General features: G+C 42.8%; 1 protein-coding gene and 1 long non-coding RNA gene across 3 annotated transcripts in view; both read left to right on the forward strand.

Annotated features, from left to right (window-relative positions):
• LOC139993921 (uncharacterized) overlaps positions 1-20,555 on the forward strand; it is a 52,433-nt gene that overhangs the window by 17,847 nt on the left and 14,031 nt on the right. The window lies entirely within an intron of this gene.
• LOC139994056 (uncharacterized) lies at positions 1,946-3,811 on the forward strand. Of its 2 annotated transcripts, XR_011801545.1 has the most exons (4): positions 1,946-2,575; positions 2,676-2,830; positions 2,915-3,141; positions 3,324-3,811. It is a non-coding gene; the product is annotated as an uncharacterized lncRNA (long non-coding RNA). The 2 variants fall into 2 exon arrangements; XR_011801546.1 differs by having other exon boundaries at positions 1,946-2,830; positions 3,594-3,811.

A 20,555-nucleotide genomic window follows, 5' to 3' on the forward strand; every position in this document is an offset into this window, starting at 1 on the left:
GATACACACCCGTCCCCATTATCCGCGATACTCCTTTTTCTATCGCGTCGACGTTTTCCGATAGGCGGCCCTCCGTTAGAAACGACGACGCGTATACGCATTGCCCGCCATGTTCGACTTCCGGCGGAATATTTTCTCCGCATCGAAAACGTTCGACGCTTTGAATATTCGTCAGCTTCGATGATTACACGCTCCTCTCTGTCGTGTACATCGGTTAAAAACTTTTCTCACAGTGACATAAAAGTCCTTTGTCCTTGCTGTTTCTACTTAATGAATAAAAATCTCAATATCGTTTCTCGTATGTAAAGACGTAACTTACCTACAAAATATTGACACTGGTTCTTCGTGACGAGGATACGCGAAACTCGTACAACAAACACGTTTATTTTCATGGAAATCGCTGGTAAGATTGGTTCGTCGAACAGCGTCGTATCACTCGCATCGTTCGAACAATTAAATCGCAATTAACACTAAAACTACCACACACAGTCAAATTGGCTGGTTTTACAATTTTATTTTAAAATCCTATATCGTGTTATATTTTTTCCCGCAATGATGTAATGACTTTCGCAACGATAACTAAAAGAATAATATAACGAATTTTATTTTCTTTTTTATGTATTCAAACTGAAAATAACTTCGTATCAAGGCTATTTATATGAATACAAGTCAAAAATGACTGACACTTGTCAAAGTGTAAAAGGGTGCTGCAATCTGTTTTTACCCCAATTAACCAGCTTCCTCGTTTTCTACAATTTCCCACGCGTTCTGAAAATTTTTACTGCACATCATTCGATACGATGATATCAGCTATGAGGAAAATTCCGGATCGCTAGATCGCTAGATGCTAATACCAGAAATACCACACCAGTGAAAATGAATGGTTCTATAATTTTACAAATGTGTCAACCTTCGTTTAGGGATGATGGTCGCAGATGGATTAATAATACCAAAAATGTACTACGTAACATGGAATTGCTTCTGTAAGAAAGTAATAAATTAATAAATATAAGAATATTCTACTTTTACGTATTTTTTAAAGATCAGCCATTTTCACTGGTTTTGGTAGAAATAATTTCGTGTTAACTATCGATAGTTCTAGTGTTAATATACGTATACGGGAAGAGAATCGATAAACGTCTATCGATATTCGAAACTGAACGATCAAACGTAGGTATCGTTGGCGAGGAAATTATAGGAATCGATCGGGCCGATATTTATATTGTCGACGAATTCATCCGTTCGAAGCTTCGTGTTGGAACGGTGGCGGTTGCATTTTGTTTTCGAACCGACTGTATTTTTATTTCTTGCCTGGGGTTCATTTTTCAATGCTTGTCTAGGAGACATTTCAGATATCGAAATTCGCTTCGTCGGCCGATAGACGGTTAATCGATAATATGTATCGGTCGATTACTCTCTTTCTGTTCGTCATTAGAACGAGCCTCGTATAGCAATACACGTTCGCAAATACGATCGACCTATTTCTACGATTAAAACGTCAGCTTTTTCGTCGCGTCGTAAAGTTTTCTAAAGTACTAAACCTGTTTAACGTTAGAACTACCGGCAGTTAACACGAAGCTACTTGTATCAAAACCAGTGAAAACGACTGGTCTGTAGCGAATGACGCGTGGGTGTTGGGTTTTTTGATCGCAGAAATAATCAGGTTGTTTGCTGTTGCAACCGTCCAATATATTTTAAATCAATTCCTTAAAATAAAGTATAACGTCGATAGACGACCTTGCAGGAGATTTTATTCCGATAAAGCAAATCGCTTGCAGGTACTCGACGAAGATTCGCTAATGCTTTCGTGTCGTACCAATCGCCTACCAAATGCTTACTCGTATTACTCGTAACTCGCTCGCTAAATTAACTCGGTAATCGCTCGACGATGATCTCGCTCGCGATCGTGTCCGCTTATATATACTGGTCGGGGGGAGTCGGAAGATTCAAATTCGTTTTGGAACGACGGTTGCCCTCAACAGCGACATTGTTTTTGGCTAGAGATAACCTAGCTTTAATTTCGTGTGTCGAAGCAGTATCCGTGATCCGAGGCACAACAACACGAATCGCTCTCGCTTCGCCTCGTCCTACGACTCGTGTGTCACCACTGGTCTTTAAAAAATACGTAATATGTTTAGTCGACCATTCGCGGAGAGACGCGATCGCGAGATAGCACGGCAACGGGAGTCGTAAATTCCCGTTACGATTAGATAATCGACGTCACGAACTGATCGATCCCGTTATTTCTATTAGGATAATAAGGGTGGTTTAATTGAGTTTACACTAAATTAACGCGTATAAAATAATGTTTATTCCAACAACTTTGTATAGACGATAGTTACGCTGATGCGTAGGTACAAGTTAAGTAAGTGATCGATTTAAGGTTAGGTACCCGTTACAGATACGTGTTGACTATTCCAACGGTAAAGAATAAGCGAAGTTTAGTGACGATGCTGTGTCGGAGGAAAGCTAGCGATGGGTGTGTCTACCGCACGGAGCCATCGGATTTGTCGATGACATTTTTGGTTAGGAAAGTGATGGCAGTAAACATTGTTTCTGATTGAACAATAAGAAGGTTGGTGGACTAGAAAGGGTCTTAGCCGCCCTCGATAGAAAGTCGATAGTGGGAAGCATCGTACGTATGGAAAAACTAACTTTCCCGTGTCTTTTTGTAGTAAACAATAAACCTTAGAAAACGCTTTAGTAAAAAGATCCTTGTTCGGTCTGAAGGGCTTTAGCTAGAAAATTCCTGAGATTTATGGTCGGTCCTTAAGACTATCGAGGGTACGCAATAAGGATGTGTGGACATCTGGATTCCATCTTTCCCGCGGTAAGTGGCTTGGGTTAGGTAGAGAGTCGGCCGAACATAATAATAGAATATTTTGATATTTATTGATTTATTACCTTCTTACAGAAGCAATTCCATGTTATGTAGTACATTTTTGGTATTACGAATCCACCTGGGACTATGATCGACCTAAACGAGGGTTGACACATTTATGAAATTGTAGAACCAATCGTTTTGACTGCTGTGGCTTTCCTAGCGTTAGCATCTAGCGATTCAGCGATCGATGCGGAATTTTCCTGATAGCTGATATCGTCGTATCGAATGATACGCGGTAAAAATTTAAAAAACGCGTGGTAAGTTGTACAAAACGAGGAAACTGGTTAATTGGAGTTCGATAAGCGATCGCAGGACCCTTTTACACTTCGACAAGTACCAATCATTTTGACTAGTATTGGTATAAGTGCCCTTGATACGAAATTATTTTCAGTTTGAATAGATAAAAAACAAAATAAAATTCGTTATATTATTCTTTTAGCTATCGTTGCCAAAGTCATTGCATCATTGCGGGAAAAAATATAACATAAAATAGGATTTTAAAATAAAATTGTAAAACCAGTCAATTTGATTGGTGTGGTAGTTCTAGTGTTAAGAAGTAATTCGTCCAATATGTCAATATAATCAACAGAAGATGTTCTGCTGATAACGAAAAAATATATTATTGACTAGAAATAACACTTGTATATGCATCGTTTGTGTTGAAGTGGTTACCACTTCTAAGAAAACTCTACATCATCTGGTCTTTTAGTTTCCTCAAGCACCGAAGCCATCGACGGCGTAGAGACAAAAGATTGGGTCGAAGGCAGATCATAAACAGTACACAGACAACGTTGGCTTCAGGATTTCCAGTCATAGAGTAACACTGCTAGCGTGCGGATCTGGATCAGCTCAATTATATTCCTATATTATTCTTTTAGTTATCGTTGCGAAAGTCATTACACCATTGCGGGAAAAAATATAACATAAAATAGGATTTTGTAACACCAGTCAACTTGTCTGTGGTAGTTCTAATGTTAAGAAGTGATTAATCCAATATGTCAATATAATCAACAGAAGATGTTCTGCTGATAGCGAAGAAATATATTATTGACTAGAGATAACACTTGTATATGCATCATTTGTGTTGAAGTGGTCACCGCTTCTAAGAAAACTCTACATCATCTGCTCTTTTAGTTTTCTCAAGCAACTGAAGCCATCGACAGCGTAGAGACAAAAGCTAGCGTGCGGATCTGGATCGGCTCAATTATATTCCTATATTATTCTTTTAGTTATCGTTGCGAAAGTTATTACACCATTGCGGGAAAAAATATAACACGAAGTAGGAATTCTAAAATAAAATTGTAAAACCAGACAATTTGACTGTGGTAGTTCTAACGTTAATACGTAGTTTGACAAAGAACCGGCCCTGTGTATGTATCTTGTTTCCGTGTCCGTCGTTCGACGAGTCGCACTCTTGAGGCGACAACTCGTACGGCGAACAGTTAGCGTCGTATAGATAGGAGAATAGTCGTTACCCTCGTCCCGGAAGTGTCTGGAGCTTACGGATGCCCGAATATACCGGCGACAAAGCTTTGTCAGGATCGAAATTGGCGTCAAGACGATAATTTTCCTCCTGTTACGTACTGCATCGCGTCTCGCTGCGCGTTGTCAAATTATTGTCGCTTGATAAACTTGTCGCCAGATGACAGAATAGCGACGTCGCGGCGATGTTAAAGACACGCAAACCGTTAGATCGAGTTTTATTGAATCGCATAAACGGCAAGTTTACGTTAGCCGAGGAGCAACCAACGCAGCCTGTTTAATAATGCATGGATTTTTAATCCAACGTGAACGAGATACGTTCGTTTGGTTCGTCTACACCTGGATAAGCAAATAAACAATGCCGCGATGAAATATTTATTTTATCAGAGACCATAGGCAAGAGGCACGCAAGCGAAACGAGAATTTAAACGGCATCGTACAATTATCGTACAAAGATGAGATTTACGATTCGAATGGAAAAAGGCGAGTACCTCTACATAGGTTTCTAACGTTAATGGTAAGAAGCTAATAATTTTTAAAAAGAGGCATTTTCGCATTTTAACTTTTGTACACCGTTGACCCGTTCGCGATACGTGTCTCGTCTATAAAGGTATTTTTGCCGTGTATTATTCGAGCTTGATACGGGAAACTGTCAATAAAGAGAAAGAGAAGAGAAAATAACCGGAATCGTTGAACGATCTTTATGCAATTTATCCTTCTGTAATTTATTCCATAGCAAAGTGCTCGATAATTGGCCTACGGTATCGAATGGATAAATATATACATATAATGGCCAACCTATATTTCGATGAGAGAGAGAGAGAGAGAGAGAGAGCCAGAGTTTTCTGTCCACATTCGCTGTGCTTAAAGTGCTCTGCATTACGGGCACATAAACGTCATACGGTCCGACTAAATATATTAGAGCTAGATATAATCGATCGACGTTATAATTTCTTGCTATTTGCATTCGATGGCATTGTTCCCTTTAGGTAACGGGACTAACATGCCACTGTAACTGTCTAACTATGTCGATCATAAAAACGATACGATCAAAATGAATTGTGTTGCGCGTGCAACGACAAATATATTGTTTACGTCATATCGTAAAAGATAGCCGCGAAAGAAAGTTTAAAAGTCGTGCTATTTCTTTCCACCTTCGATCCACGGCTAACGAATTATATATAAAAAAAAAAAACCAAGACGAAGAAGAAATCTTAAAAATCTTAAAAAAAGATCGATTCTCTTCGGTTAATAACGAAGTAATCATTCTAAATGGTCTCGAAAAGGGTAGATGGAATATTTTTTTTTTTTTTTTTTTTTTTTTTTTTGTTGCAAGAAAGGGCATCGTTGATGCTAGTAGTGAGAACGATCGCTAGTAAGGCCTGTCTACATGTGCAGCCTGCCGCGGTAAAAGCCGGTGACCTAAATGTCGCCTTTATGCCAGGGGCGTATCTGTCATACGCGCAGGTGCACGCTATCCCACGACCGCCCCCAGGATATTAGCAGTACTGCTCTCGACAATTTCTTCCTCATTCTCTCGCTTCTATTCTCCGCCTCGCCCCCTTCCTCGCTTGTTTCTTTTTTTTTCTTTTTGTTTCTATTTCTACACACCTTTAATATCAGTTCCCGGAATAAAAGGTTCATCTGGCCGTCTATCTATTTATCTATCCGTCCATTTACATTTATCTACCTATTTATCTAGATACGCGTTGTATTCTTTTTTTTTTTTTTTATTCTCACTTCGACGTCCTTCATTTTCTGCTCCACATTTCTCGTCGTTGTATGTTACCACCCTCTCGCTTCCCATTGCCGGTTCGCTCCTATTCTCGTTTCAGTTTCTATTTTTCTTTCTATATCTCCGCGCTATCCTTCTTCCCTTTTATTCTACTCTCTCTCTCTCTCTCTCTCTCTCTCTCTCGTGAACTTCTCTTTGTATGGAATCCTCTTGAAAAATTTACGACGCGATAAATCATTGTTCGCTGGAAAAGAAAAACGCGAAAGAATTAGACCGCTTAAAAATGATTCCAAGCGTCACCTGCCACCTGATACCCGGTTACCGTGTTCGTCGATTCTTCCGTATCACCGGCCAACCATAGGTAAGCGGATTCGTTCGAAGAATCTGCTTCGCGACGAATTAATCATTTCGTTATTCTTTATACGCGATTGTACTCGGTTTGCCAGCTCGCCTTTCGATTCGTATTTATACGAGATGGATAATATGGCGGTGGTATTCGATGGTTAAATGGCTACAGATTTTCGCAAACAGAAATTTGATGTTGCTAGCCGGATCGAACGGTTGCCCTCTGCCGGATAACAACAGGCTTTTGTTCGCCTACAAGCTCTTGGTTAACTTCGCCAGCCATGTACCACGTATCTGCGTGCATGCGCACGCGGCCATTCTGTCGGATACATAAAACAGGGGATTATTTCGCGTTTCTGAATTCTCTCGCTCGTATTCATCCACGAAGATACACGTCGTTCTTTGTTTCTTTCCTTGCCTCTTTCGTTTTCTTTTCGTCGTTGCACAACTCTATATCTTTTTACACCATGGCGAAATAAAAACCGTGGAGCGGAGAGTGGCACGTTTAATTCGGCCGAGCATTCCGTAATCTGTGTTTCGGCAATCTTGAAAATCAGATTTCAAATGTTCCATAAATCAGAGCCGGTGATACGCAGGTTGACACGCGTGCGCGAAAGCCTCAAGTTATCCGTCTCTGTACGTTTCGTCGTGGTTTTTCACGTACGAGCGTTACACGGCGAAATAAAAATCCCGATCCGCGATAGCTTCTCGCGTACCTATAAAAGAGCGACATTTTTTCCGGATAATTTCCAGTGCAGCGGGAAAATGTTTATAGGTAATAGAATAATCCTGGAAATTAGCAGAATGTAAAAATAAATGTAGTCGTACGAGACACGCAAATGTTGCGTTCTCCACGGCGAATAAAATATTCGCGTTGTAAAATGCGCGCGGCGGACCGAGCGAAAAGATACAAAACGCGCAAGTTCAAAATATAATATCGTTAACGATAAATCAAACGGGCGAATTTGGCGGCGTATCGATCGAACGATGTTCGAAACGCAATTTTTCGAAAGCCACTTACGCGCGTGAATCGTACGACCGTTTCCAAAGCGATAACGCCAAATGAAAAGTTAATCAACTGGCTGCCTGCTCGCCTCCTTCTAACGTTCTCCTTCTTTTTCACCTCTTATTCCGCCCCTTCTAAATCTCTTATCAACCCATCTCTTTCTACGCTTCCTCGTCCCTCTTGTCTGAGCTCACCTGCTGCATATTTCAGCCGTTCTCGAGGCGCTTAAGGGCCACCAATGTTTCAAGATATTTTTCAAGATTCTCAAACATCCTTCAATTCGTACAGTATATTCAAAGCGATCGAAATTCTCTCTGGTCTAATTCTTCGAAATTTTCTGATCCCGCGTGAAATTCAACGTCCTTTTTAACTGTGTCTCCTTTGGCTTTAATTTGTCATTTCTTTTCTATTTCCAGCCTGTCGTTTCCTCTTCTTCTTCCTCTCAGTTCTGTCATATTAGCGATCGTTTCTAAAATAAACGGAGATTTGAAATAACCGGGCAACGATCTCCGCTTAACGCCAGGTCATCCACCGCTTCCGTTTCAATTATTCGCGCCAGCGGAACCCAAAATAAGTATCGATCGGCGGTACTCGCCGATTCGGATCGCGATATTCACGAGCAGTTGGCTGAACTTACATGCTCCCCTTGCTGCGATATAACGACAACTATTGACTTTGGTTGCGTGAAAGAGACGCGTAGCCCGAAGGCACGCGTCCACTATGCATTCTATCTGGCGGTACGCGCAACGTAGCCAACTGAGTCTATTAGTCATGTCCTTGATTACGAGGGATGGTCTAGAAATTTTTCATCCGCCAACGGTCTCGCTTTGTCAACCTCTTTGTAGCCGACATAATATCTTGCGCGGAGACGGACCCTCTTGGATTGGTTAATTTCCCTTTTCCCTAAGAACACTTTGCCTCTGCATTCACCAGGCGCACCAGTTTTTTGGGTTACGAGACGAGAGAAGCACATGGGTGTTCTAGGTCTTCAGGCAAGAAAGCATATTGAAACGAACGAAACGCGAAAGGACGCGGAGGTGTAGAATTTCGCTTTAACCTTTCAGCGTTGAACCAGACCTTCTGTAGAAAAGAATAATCTTTATTCGTACGTTTTCCTAAATTGAATGTGTTGAAGTGGTCATCTGGTCTTTATATCTGGTCTTTTAGTTTTCTCAAGCACCGAAGCCATCGACAGCGTAAAGACAAAACACTGGGTCGAGGGCAGACCATAAACAGTAGACAGGCAATGTTGGCTACAGGGTTTTCAGTCATAGGGTAACGCTGCTAGCGTGCGGATCTGCACCAGCTCAATTATATTCCTATTTGTATTTACACTTCAGTATTTAAAACATATATTTTCTACCTTACAATTTATCCACGCGTTCCTTTGTATTCACATACATCTGAACATCTGGGTGCCGGACCCAGGAGTCGTCACAGGCCTATAAGCGGCGCCCGAAGCGAAAGTGTTGCAGATCGTTTTTATTCAGAATGTGCGCAAAATATTTTAGACGAGGTTTTCGCTCAATTTATCCGGGATCTTCACACGATCGTTCGAATAACTTGGCGATAAATATTAGAAACGCGTTTGGTACGATAGTCGCGATAGAATAACGCGTTCGTTGATGTACTAGCGAAATTTCGTCGGTGGTGTTCCGTGATTGCGCATCGATTTTTCGAGAGAGGTTTATTTGAAGAGCGACAGGGACGGTTGTAAACTCCGACAGGGTCCCAGTCAACTTCCTGATAAACAAACAGTTCCGTCGAATAAATGCACGATTCGCGTATTAATCCTGCTGCCGTGACTAGTGCATTACGGCTCTGTTGAGCTTGGTCGAGGGTCTACATAAAATGACGAAATTTAATAGTGGCACTGCCATCGAAAATATCCTGTGTTCCAATTTTAACGCTCGTAGAACGAGGTCACAGAGGTTGAAACGTCTGTAAATAAATTTTATTGTTTGTTTCGTGCGGTGGCCGGTACAAAAACGTCGGAAATCCTGCGGAGACCATTTCTGTCCTAACGGAAGTAGCCATTTCACGGTTGATTCTTTCATTTGGCAGGAGTATTCGGCTTGACCAGTGTTGGCCGAAGGAAATGCGAAAAAAAAAAAAAAGAAAAAATTGTACAAGAACGAGCAATTAAGCAGAAACCCGTCCATTCCGTTTGTAATTAATTTATTCTGGCCGAGCAGGGAATAACTGCTGTTTTTATACGTCACTTTTTAACGTCAGTTTTCATTCGCCATAGAAATAGACCATGATTAACATTTCTTCTTTTTTTTTTCCTCCCCCTCCTCGTTTCCCCACCCACCACGATCCGTTTTTTGTGCGCGCGTGCGCCGAAATATATACACACTGAACATAAATTTTTACCTTTGTACCGGTGACTCTCGGCGTTCCTCAATTTGTCAAGCTTTGCTAGAAAATTTTCAGAAAGAAAAAAAAAGAAAGAATGGAGGAGCAACGTACACGTCATCCCGCGTGCAAAACTTGGAGGCTGCAAACTGTTCCCATGCTGATTAAAATGTTCCTGCCAGTGTGTCCCTCCGTTCCTTCCCTTTCTTCCTTTTCTTTGTCCCGCCGCAAACCGTAGCCACGTACGTCGGTGTACGGGAAATTTGCCAGAGTTTTGCCCCGGCAGCAAAACGCGCTACTAACGACAGGTTAAAAATTGCCAGATAAAATTCCACGCATCGATCTTCCGTTTCCGCGTGCGTAGCTTTATCGTTTGCCCGACACAATCGACGCGCCTCCTCGGCCAATCAATCCGCTATTCTCCGTATATTTCTCCGAAGCTGTATACTCGTAGTGGTACTTTGATTAGCGTCTACGGTAGGAGAGAAGAAAAAGAACCAGGCTATAGTCGGTTGCTGTCGATGACACCCACGTTCACCCACTTAACTATATCTATCTTGGCCGTCTGCACGAGTGGAGCTGTGTCTTTGTGTCGTCGCAATCATAAGGAGAGACGAGCACCATTACACCGACATAGTAGAGGACGAGAGCAGAACAGAGTGGTAGGAGGAGGAAGAGGAGGAGGAGGAGGAGGAAGAGGACGACGACGACGACGACGAGGAGGAGGAAAAGAAGTCGTAGATTAATCGGGGACGCCTAACAATCGCGTGGTATTCTTCGTTCACGTGCTGTTCCCTGGCTCGACTGCCTTTTCCGCACGAGAGGACGAGGCCTGTGAATTCGACGAGGTACCTGGGCGATGCAGCGGAAAGAAGAGTGGGAAAAATAGAGAATAAAGAGGAATAGACAAAAAGGGATGGAAAAAAGGAAGAGAAGATGGAGGAAGGAGAAGGAAGAGATATAACGGGGACTCCTGGCCGTGGATCGAAACATGGCGCCGCACGTACTACGTGTGTTCTCGCTGACGCTCTCGCAAAAAGCTAAACGTCAGGGCTTAGCTATATAGCGCAACGTGCCACGGTGATGTATGACGCGTGTATGGAACCGGGATACGGGACCGATGGAGCGAGATTACCAGCGACAGATAAGATCCTGATGATGCTAGGTCGCGCCAACCGCTCTTATCCAGCTTCTGATAGACAAGCCTGGTAATACATGTGTTTGTTTTGTCGGTATGATCGCGATATGTTTACGCGGACTGGTATAAATTGCGGGGAAACAGGGGATTGAAAAGAGGGTCGAAACTTGCCCGAAAATCGCCGCTGATGAATGTGTCGGCACATCGATTTTACGCTACGCCCCTTCATTCTCCGATACGGATACTTTCGTTTAAATGTTTCGATGCGCGATAGGAGGAGGATGACGAGAGGCGACGTTTCGCTCGCAAGATCGCGAAAGCTCGGGGGAATCGCCAACCAGAAGCGGTTAACTGAATTTGTCGGCTGGTTAACAGGCGTTACGTACGAGTGACCAGCTTCGAAACCATAGGAATATAATTGAGATAAAGTATAGACGGACAAGGCTGGAATTCTTGGAATTTGAAAATCCCGATCAGCTTAGGCATTTTTCAATTTCAACGATGTAACTCGATGTCGCGCGATCACTATCGGATTATCGGCACATCTCCGCCACGGAACTTGGACAACGAGATTAATAAGAGCGGACGAAATTCTACCTAGCTGTAAGGTGGAATTTCTGGGCTGACCTTTAGACGAAAATTGAATTCACCGGCTCCCTTGTTTCTCGGTTACGTTACATCTTTTTGCCATATCGTCGCTGACCGACGGTGACACAGAGAGGAATCCGAGGCGAGGGATACTTTTGACGGAGTAAGAATGGAAACGTACGACGGAGAATACAACGCGCGACAGGAGAATCGGTCGTACGTGGGATGACGCAACACGTTGTGGTCAGAAAACGAGGGCTAAGGTTCGGAAAAGGAAGATTTATCAGCGCCACGGTACACGCGGGTCTTGAATAAATTGACTTTTTGCCCGCGTCGCCGCGGAATCGACGGAAAGAAATTACCGAGCAGATAAAATCCTGATGATGTCAGGTCGCGCCAAGCACGGTTTACTTACTCAGCTCTCGCCACAGGAAAGGCAAGACGGCTGTGTTTGATCTAGCGAGATTGCCTGTACTTCCGCTCGATCAATCGGCCAAAGAATCGATGACAAACGAGCTGCCTGGTAAATAAAGGAAATTTATTTCAACCGTGAGAATTAAATTTAATGAGCAGCTCGGTGTAATTGCGGGCTAGGACGCCGTGAGATTACCAAGACTAATTAAGGAGCTAGAACACTTTAGACTACGAAATAATAGAGGGATGGGAAACGGGTGGCTAGATGGTGTTAAGAGGGATTTCCAAATGCTAATTCGCTAGCGTAATACAGTTTCGTTAAATCCGGAATCGTTGGAATTCGACGAGAAGATACCATCACCACGGTGGTTGAAAATCAAAAATATAAAGATCGAAGAACTTTAATTTTTTGCGAGTCTTGCGTCGAAACGAAAATGAATTTTAAGATCGGCATCTATGTTCGAGATTTACGAAGCTGATAGATTTATTCTATATCTCGTCCGACAAATTATCTAGCGCGGATAATAATAAAAATAGATAGCGTCAAAGATCCATTGAAAATTTGATCTGCCTCTGATCTCGTTCGCGATACCAGCATGAAAATTTTATCTCGTTCCGCCTGCTGGCAGCGTTTTATTTATTTAATGACCCAACCATAGGATGTAATTAAATAGCTCGCTTTTACTGCACAAAACGACCGGGCTTTCGGGCAAATATTAATCAACCGTAGCGGCAGGGGATATTCCGTTTCGTTAACGACTAATGCACAATTGAAAAGCGACCTCCGTCGAATATAATATTACAAAATACACAGTTCCTACGTTTTATTTATAACCGAGCACCTACGTGTGTCGGGTAAGGTTAGCACGGTCCGGAAAGTTTGATTTTTGGCAACGACAAGCCGCACCATCACGTACAACACTTATTTCCTTCCCTTTTCACTACCTCCTGGCACTTTTCCCTGCCAACGTCCAACTTTGTTCCACCACATATGCGCAGTTTTCCTATTCCACCAATACGTAGACACGTTGCATCTGTCTCGTAACACCCGAGGGACGTACGGTCGGATCCTAGGAACACAGGACTCTATAGACGCTGCTTCGTTCCGATAAAAAAAATCTTCATCGTTCGTTTACCTTGCAACTCTTAGCCCTGGCAACATTTTCGCGATACGTGGCATAATTTTTTTTTTTTTTTTTAATCAAACTCGTACCTACGTCGTTGTCACACGCTCGAGAAGCTGAGCGGGTGCTCAGTAATCAGGTAGACTAAACATCCTGCATACCGCAACTGTTAAGGTTATTCGATGTACGTGGAATCAAAGAAACGCGTGGGTAAATTGTAAAGCATTGTAAGTATATATATATATATTGTGAATATTAAAGTACAAAGCGTGGAATACAACGTAAGCTGGTCCAGATCCGCACGCTAGTGTCACGGATCAAATTTCTGCTTAGCACGTGCTACGCCAGACGCGATGGTCCTTGCGAGATTCCTCATAGTCTGGGCGTCAAGACCTATCCATTGTTACACTAACCCGCAACAGGCCTAAGGAGATACCGTAAACCGAATCTGTTCAGTTTCATTTCTTTTCGCATAAACATTTTCGGTTTACAGATGATCCTCGTGTTTGTTGCACGCTCTTAACTGTTACGGAGAAAGCGGGTGTCTGACGAGATAACAGACTTTTCCCATGAACAAGGATGGTTTTTTTGGTTTTCTTTGTCTTTACAACTTCATTTATTAACCAATGGACATCGCGGGATCATTTTACCCTCACTTTTCTACCGAAAAGTGTGGACGATGAATCCGCGTTCTGAGTTCAAAAGGGCACACCCACACCGAGCTTTCTTCCTTGATGGTGCGAGACATGTCCGAACAGTTCTTCTCGCGATCTTTTGTAATAAAAAACCTAACTGTGACAAATAAACTTGATTTTATACTGAACCTTTTGTATTCACTTTAAAAATTACGCGACACTAGCAATGTTACCCTGAGACTAAAAGAACCCCGAAGTCAACGTCTGTCATCGACGCATTCTTTCGTCTATGCGCTGTCGATGGCCTCGGCGCTTGAGAAAACCGAAGACCAGATGTAAAGTTTTCTTAAAAGTGGCGATCGCTTCAACAGAAACAATAACGAAAAAGCCGCCTCTCATACACACGCGACGATAACTCCTCCGAAGGGGGGTTCGATATAAAAACCCTCCCAAACCAGCGCTCGACACGTTATTCTGTCGTAACACTTTGAACCGCCACTCTGTTGGGTTTATATAATAAATTCCATTATCGTATACGAAGTTCAATTTCTTCAGCCTATTCGCGAAAGAAACATTTCGTTCGAACCGCGACGCGAGGAGATTACCGGCGATCTGTTAATTCTGCGATTTCCTGTGTCTCCGACGTAACATCGTAGAAGACGATCGACATAGAGAATTCGATTATATTCGAACGACGATAATTGAACGTCTTCCGCCTTTCACTTGATCGGATCGATCGTTGCCACCGATCGCTGTTGGAATACAACGATATTTCACGTATAGGCATAAACACTTTTACACAGACACCCACGCAGACATTTGAACAGGACAATTTACAGGTCATACTCGTTACTGTATAAAGAATGGGGTTCAAAAGTATTTAAGGGATCATGGGTCACTACCTCTAGTCTAGTCTGAGAGTAACTGGCAATAGATCAACGATTCTTGCATACGTTGTTAATTATATCACTCGCTTATATACATCAGGTTCTGTAGTTGTGTTTAATGAACATCGCTGAATATTATTTCAATACCAACATTGTGTCTTCCACAGATTATTAATCTTAACTTCAAGATTAAATTGTAACATAGGTAGCGTCGTGGGTAATTGTCAAAAAGAAAATTGCAACGAAGATCTTTTGGAATAAATTTTTGGAAACGAGTGGAACGGAGGAATTTGCAGCAAAAGTGTATTAACGATTTATTTAAATAAAAAAGGAAAAACGTTAGAATTTAAAGAGATACTTGTACTGACTTTCATTTTTAACATCAACCTACAGGATAAGGATGATTACACAGCTCATACTCGTTACCGTATAGAGAGTGAGGTTCAAAAGTATTTGAGGGATCATGGGTCACTACCTCTAGTCTAGTCTGAGAGTAACTGGCAATAGATCAACGATTCTTGCATACGTTGTTAATTATATCACTCGCTTATATACATCAGGTTCTGTAGTTGTGTTTAATGAACATCGCTGAATATTATTTCAACACGAACATTGTGTCTTCCATAGATTATTAATCTTAACGTCAAGATTAAATTCTAACAATCGCGCTACTCCAAACGAACACGGTTCTTCTAATATCGTACGACGTTGCTTACGATCGGCGAAATTTAACGAGTGACATCGTTTGTACGAAACTCAGCCGTGTAACCAAACGTATTAATCATTCTCTGTATTTTTCCTAGATGCTTCGCCTTAAGCCACTACAAAGTCCGAGTAGCAGCGTAATACATCTTGAAAATCCTCCATCTTCCGCGCAGCAATTTCCGCCTTATTTATTACCAGTAATTTTTAATATCACGTTATTGCTGTGCACGAGCTACGGTTGCAGGCAAGCCTCGTTACGAAATCTCTCACGTGGAAACTAACTTTCCTACGTCTCCTACCCTTCTTCTTCCCTTCCCTCTCACCCTCTCTCTCGCTCTCTCTCTCTCTCTCTCACTCTCATTGGTATCACTTATTCCTGGAAATCTTCACTTTTTCTGGCACTGTTCCCTGGCCGAATCGAAACCGGCTATTCAATGAACAGAAGGCTATAACGAGTCATAGGGTCTATAGACGTCGGACAAAATGACGCAACGGAATATGGATAGACATTGTCGAATATTTGAATTGAATGGCGGCAACCATCGATCGGTATCGGTTTCGGCCTGAATGGAGGCAACTGTCGGTAGATTTTCGAGCCGCGAAACGGCTGACCAGAAGGGTGAAACGAATGAAAGCGGTCGTGAAACTCTTTAGTCCCGGTATCGAGGCCAGTACAGCGGGACAAGTCATCGATTTTCGAGGCGTGCATACCAATCGAGACGGAAAGAAGAGAGAGAAAGAGAGAGAGGCTCGGTCGCGGCCGCGTGAGAAGCTATAATTAAGCAACAGGTTGTAGCTTCTTCACGGAAATTTATGAGCAGCGCCCCGATGGAGGACGATCCACCGGTTTTATTGAATTTTAACCCGGTACACCCTTCGCTGTCGGAGCTGTTCGGTCTCCAGACAGTTTTTGCGAACCGGCATTCGCATCGATCGACCACGAGGGAACAGCGATTGATCGTAAAAAGGCCGCCGTGTGATCAATAACGCGGAAAGAGGCGCCGCTTGCCAAGCGGCCGAAGGTGAACCTGGAACGATTCCGGTGCCCCTATTTTTGGCGAGATTAAAGGATAACCGAGATGGCAAATGTTAATGGAACACGCGGAATAGCAAGTTTCCGAGCCTCCGTCTCCGGCTAAGAATTTTCGATGCGCAATCGTCCGACATTAACGAGCTTTTATCGGCGCGCGTAGTTGCCAGGAATAATGCTACGGCTTTCTTGGAACTTGCGTGTACACGATGTTCCGAGAGAAGATACGTTGATGACGGTCATTTCGCTTGAATTTTAACTTTGTCTTTTGTCAAGCCACGTCGAAATACGGAAGGATACTCGAGAAGTACATCGAACAATTTCAATTTTTAAGAATTCTCAGATATATCTTTTCTTCTTTTTATTTGCGTTTATTTTACGATCGATTCTCGTTAGAGGATTTTAAGTAAATTTATCTCACGTGGTACTATGACACGATTAATGAGTGTTTATAATACGTTTGATTCTATTTGAATCTAACGCTTAGGTCTAAGGTGTAATGTCTTTTTAGCCTGCGCATCTGTTCCGACGTGTCGAGTAGTTGAGTAATTAGAGGGTTTTGGCGGTTGTTAACTCTCGTGCTATGTCCATTGCTGAATTTTGATGTTTCTTCTTTAACTGTGGGTATCTTAAGATCGCGATGTATCGTTTCGTTGGTAACGTACCAAGGTGCATCTATTAGGGATCTTAAGGTTTTCGATCGGAATCGTTGGAGAATTTCTATATTGGAATTACTCGCTGTTCCCCATAGTTGGTTCAGAAATATAATGATATTGGGTGTAGTGCGTTAAATAATCACTCGGTGCTTAGGTCAACGATATATTTATTAACAAGTGTCTTCTTTTGATCGCGTCGCGTATATTCTCGATATTCTTAAGGACCCACCATAAATCTTGGCATTTTCATAGACCAAAAACAAGCATCTTTTATTTCAAGCGTTCTTTATATTTTTGAAAGTTAGTCTTCTCACGTTCGGTATCTTCCATTAGCAACCTTCTCTCAAGGGCGGTTAGCAGCCTTCCTCGGCCAGCAACCTAGAAAATCAGCCAACTGACAGCGAAGTCTATTTCCCTGGCTCTCCTAATGAAAACTTGTCCTTAACAAATCAGCTCTTTTCGTGTCCTTAGACCCACCCATCGCTAGCTTCCCTCCGCCGCAACATCGTCGCTAAACTTTACCGATTTTCCAACTTTCGAACAGTCAACGTCTTTTTACCGCGTTTCTACCCTTGGATCAGTTGCCTGTTTAATTTGTTAGAGTAAAGCGTAATTTACACGTGCCAATTCAGTGTATTCTCAATTGTGATTATTAAGTGCATAGTAAAGCGCAATAAAAGAAGAAAGTTAATAGTTGTGTTTCGGCTCAACCTTCTCGTCTTTTTTTATAATCCGAGTTGCGACTTGTGATTTTACGTGACACGTCCTCGGTTTCGCTAGTCAATCTCGCTGCGCTGTTACGACTCGACTTTTCGCTTCCCGGTTCAAACTTAACCGTCGATCGGATTCGATTCTTGTCTTTTTGTCGCCCCCTCAGTATCCCCATTATCCACGCGTTTGTCACGTCGGAGACGCAAGAAATCACGAAACCGATAGATCGCCGGTGATCTCGTGACAACGACCATACTCGAATCCATTAGGCTTTGACCTGACCTTTGCACATGGCCCAACATTACATTTTCCCCATTACGTAGGGCAATGAGGATCCTCTCCTTGCCCCTCGACACCCACAAACGCAACATATAAAAGCTACCAGTATTCGACCACGAGACTATTTTACCGATATTTTAACTTCGCTACTTCATTGTAATATTATACTTAACACGTTCGTCGGCCAGCGTGATTCGGCTAAGTTTCCTGCGGGGCCCAAATCCGACCGCCGATACGCAGAACGTAAATAGAGCGACGAGCAGGAATTCATCGTTCATCGCCTTCGATACGTTGCAAAGAAAAGATTATTTATTCCTGAGATGGAGAAAGCGACGAGCTTTCCAGCTAGAGTATTTCGAGCGATCTCATGGCGGATATCTCGGATCTTTCATTTAGTCGAGAAGCATACTTGCGAGACGTACATCGGTGATTTTGTCATCCTCAAAATGTTCGCTAAACAGCGTGAAAATATATTTGAAAGCGAGGAGAGTAGCGACGACGGAGTCTATATCTGTTCGAAGTGCCCAAAATCGGCCCAAATGTGTTTGAAACGTTTTAACGAATAGCGTGCGATATAGAATAATGTAATATATAAATTATAGAATATAAATTAATAAAAAGTATGGTACAATTTGTTTTTAATATTTTCATGTTGTATATCCTATATACAATATCGTATATTTAATTAACTCGAACAAGAAGAACGTCACCGTACTTTGGCGACGAGGCCCCCGCGGAAGTATACCCGTCGCATAGATATGTGCGACGTGGCGACGAGCGTGTTAATCATTTTCGTGAATAAAAGCCTGCAAAATTCTAAAAGCACAGTCAAGTTAAGCTATTGCTCGGCTACTCCTTTTTTTATCGTTAATTTTGCGTGACAATCTCCTCGCGTCGCAGTTCGAACGTTTCGCGAATAAGGTGAAGAAATCGAACTTTGTATATGACAATAGAATTTATTATGCAAATCCAACGGAGCGACGGTTCAAAGTGTTGCGACAGAGTGATTCAAAGCGTTGCAAGAGACTGGGTCAAAATGTTTTAACAGACTGGAGCGAGCGCTTATTTTGGAGGGTTTTTATACCGAGGTTTTAGTCCCTCTGGAGGGGTTGTCGTCTGGTGTATCTCAGAAGCGCCTATTCCGTTACTATTTGGTTATTGTTTGGATGGCTGTGGTACGCAGGATGTCTAGCCTATCCTATTACTGTTTCTGAGCGAGTGGTCTTCTTGAGCGCGTGACCATTGGGATATCGTTAGGCACTTCGCTTCGGCGATACGCATTGTCGCCTAGTGCCGTCACAGATATATCGACAATTGATTAAATATACAGACTGGAATTTATTTATCGTAAAGTAATCGTGCATAAACGCGTAATCGGATCTTCGAATCGATAACAAGGAGACAAGGACGAGGAGCGGATGGGAAAAGTTAGACGAAGATAATGGAAAAGTGGCGTTCCCTCGTGGAAAGAATTTCACCGGCAGGTACAATTACAGACATCGCTGGCACGATCATCGTATCGGGTGGACGAAAAAGGCCAAAATACGCGGCCAATTTGCGTGGAAGGCCGCTGCAATACGGTCGAATTGGAGCGCGAGCGGCCGGAGTTCGGTTGTTACGCAAAATCGTTTCTTCGTCGGCCGCGTTTCTAAGTACCGGCACAACCATCAGGCTCTGTGAAAGCTGGAATCGTCGATCGACGATCCAGCCTGCCTATTCTTGGCCGACGATTCACCGGCCCCAATTTCGCATCGATGAAAACGACCGTGGATAGAGGGAAGAAGTAGGAGGAGAAGGAGAAGGAGGAGGAGGAAGGACAAATCAAGAAGAGAAGAGGAGGAGAGACGGTTGATCCACCGCGAAGAGGTCCTCTCAATCTGCAGTCGATTTTCTCGTGCACCGACCCAATTTCGAAGCCGGTGCGGGCAATTTAACCCAGGTCCGACCGTTCCTGGAACGTCGCGTCGTTCCGTCGGATTACCGGATCGCCGAGTCCTCGTCGCGGTATAACGGTCGAAACTGATTTTAAAACCGCTTTGAGATGCTCGTTCTCCGTCGTTTTCCTGTTTCCATCGCGCTCGTCGTCATCTTTTTCTGCTCCGTCGTTCGAGAGACGGTACAAAACTCGGTACCGTAGAACGACGCTTATAACTGTGCGTCTAAACGAAGCGAATCTAAATGAACGCGTAAACGAGCATGGAGCAAGTTCGCTGTTTGGCGATCGTTCGCCGAAGCGGAAATCTAACGTTCAAACGCTTGAAGAATGTTCCAAAAATGCTTGTTTGATTCTATTAATCGCAGAGGTGAGTGAATGATTTCATGCAGCATTCTTGGACATGAGGTGGTTTAACGCGCAAGTGCCCAAGAAATACTCTCGATATTCAACAAAAAGGTTTATTAAACGATCAACGATCAAGCTTCTGGAATGTGTTTGCTTCGCTGTTACGCTAGACCCTTCGCATGAATCGAAACGAATGAATCTTTCGTTCAAGACCAAACGGATTCTATTCTGTGTTGCCTTACGCGTCTGTTAGACGTCCGTGTCACGTCGGAGACACGAGAAATCGCGAAATTAATA

This window comes from Bombus fervidus, chromosome 14 (assembly GCF_041682495.2).
Source record: "Bombus fervidus isolate BK054 chromosome 14, iyBomFerv1, whole genome shotgun sequence".
Classification (NCBI taxonomy): Eukaryota; Metazoa; Arthropoda; class Insecta; order Hymenoptera; family Apidae; genus Bombus; species Bombus fervidus.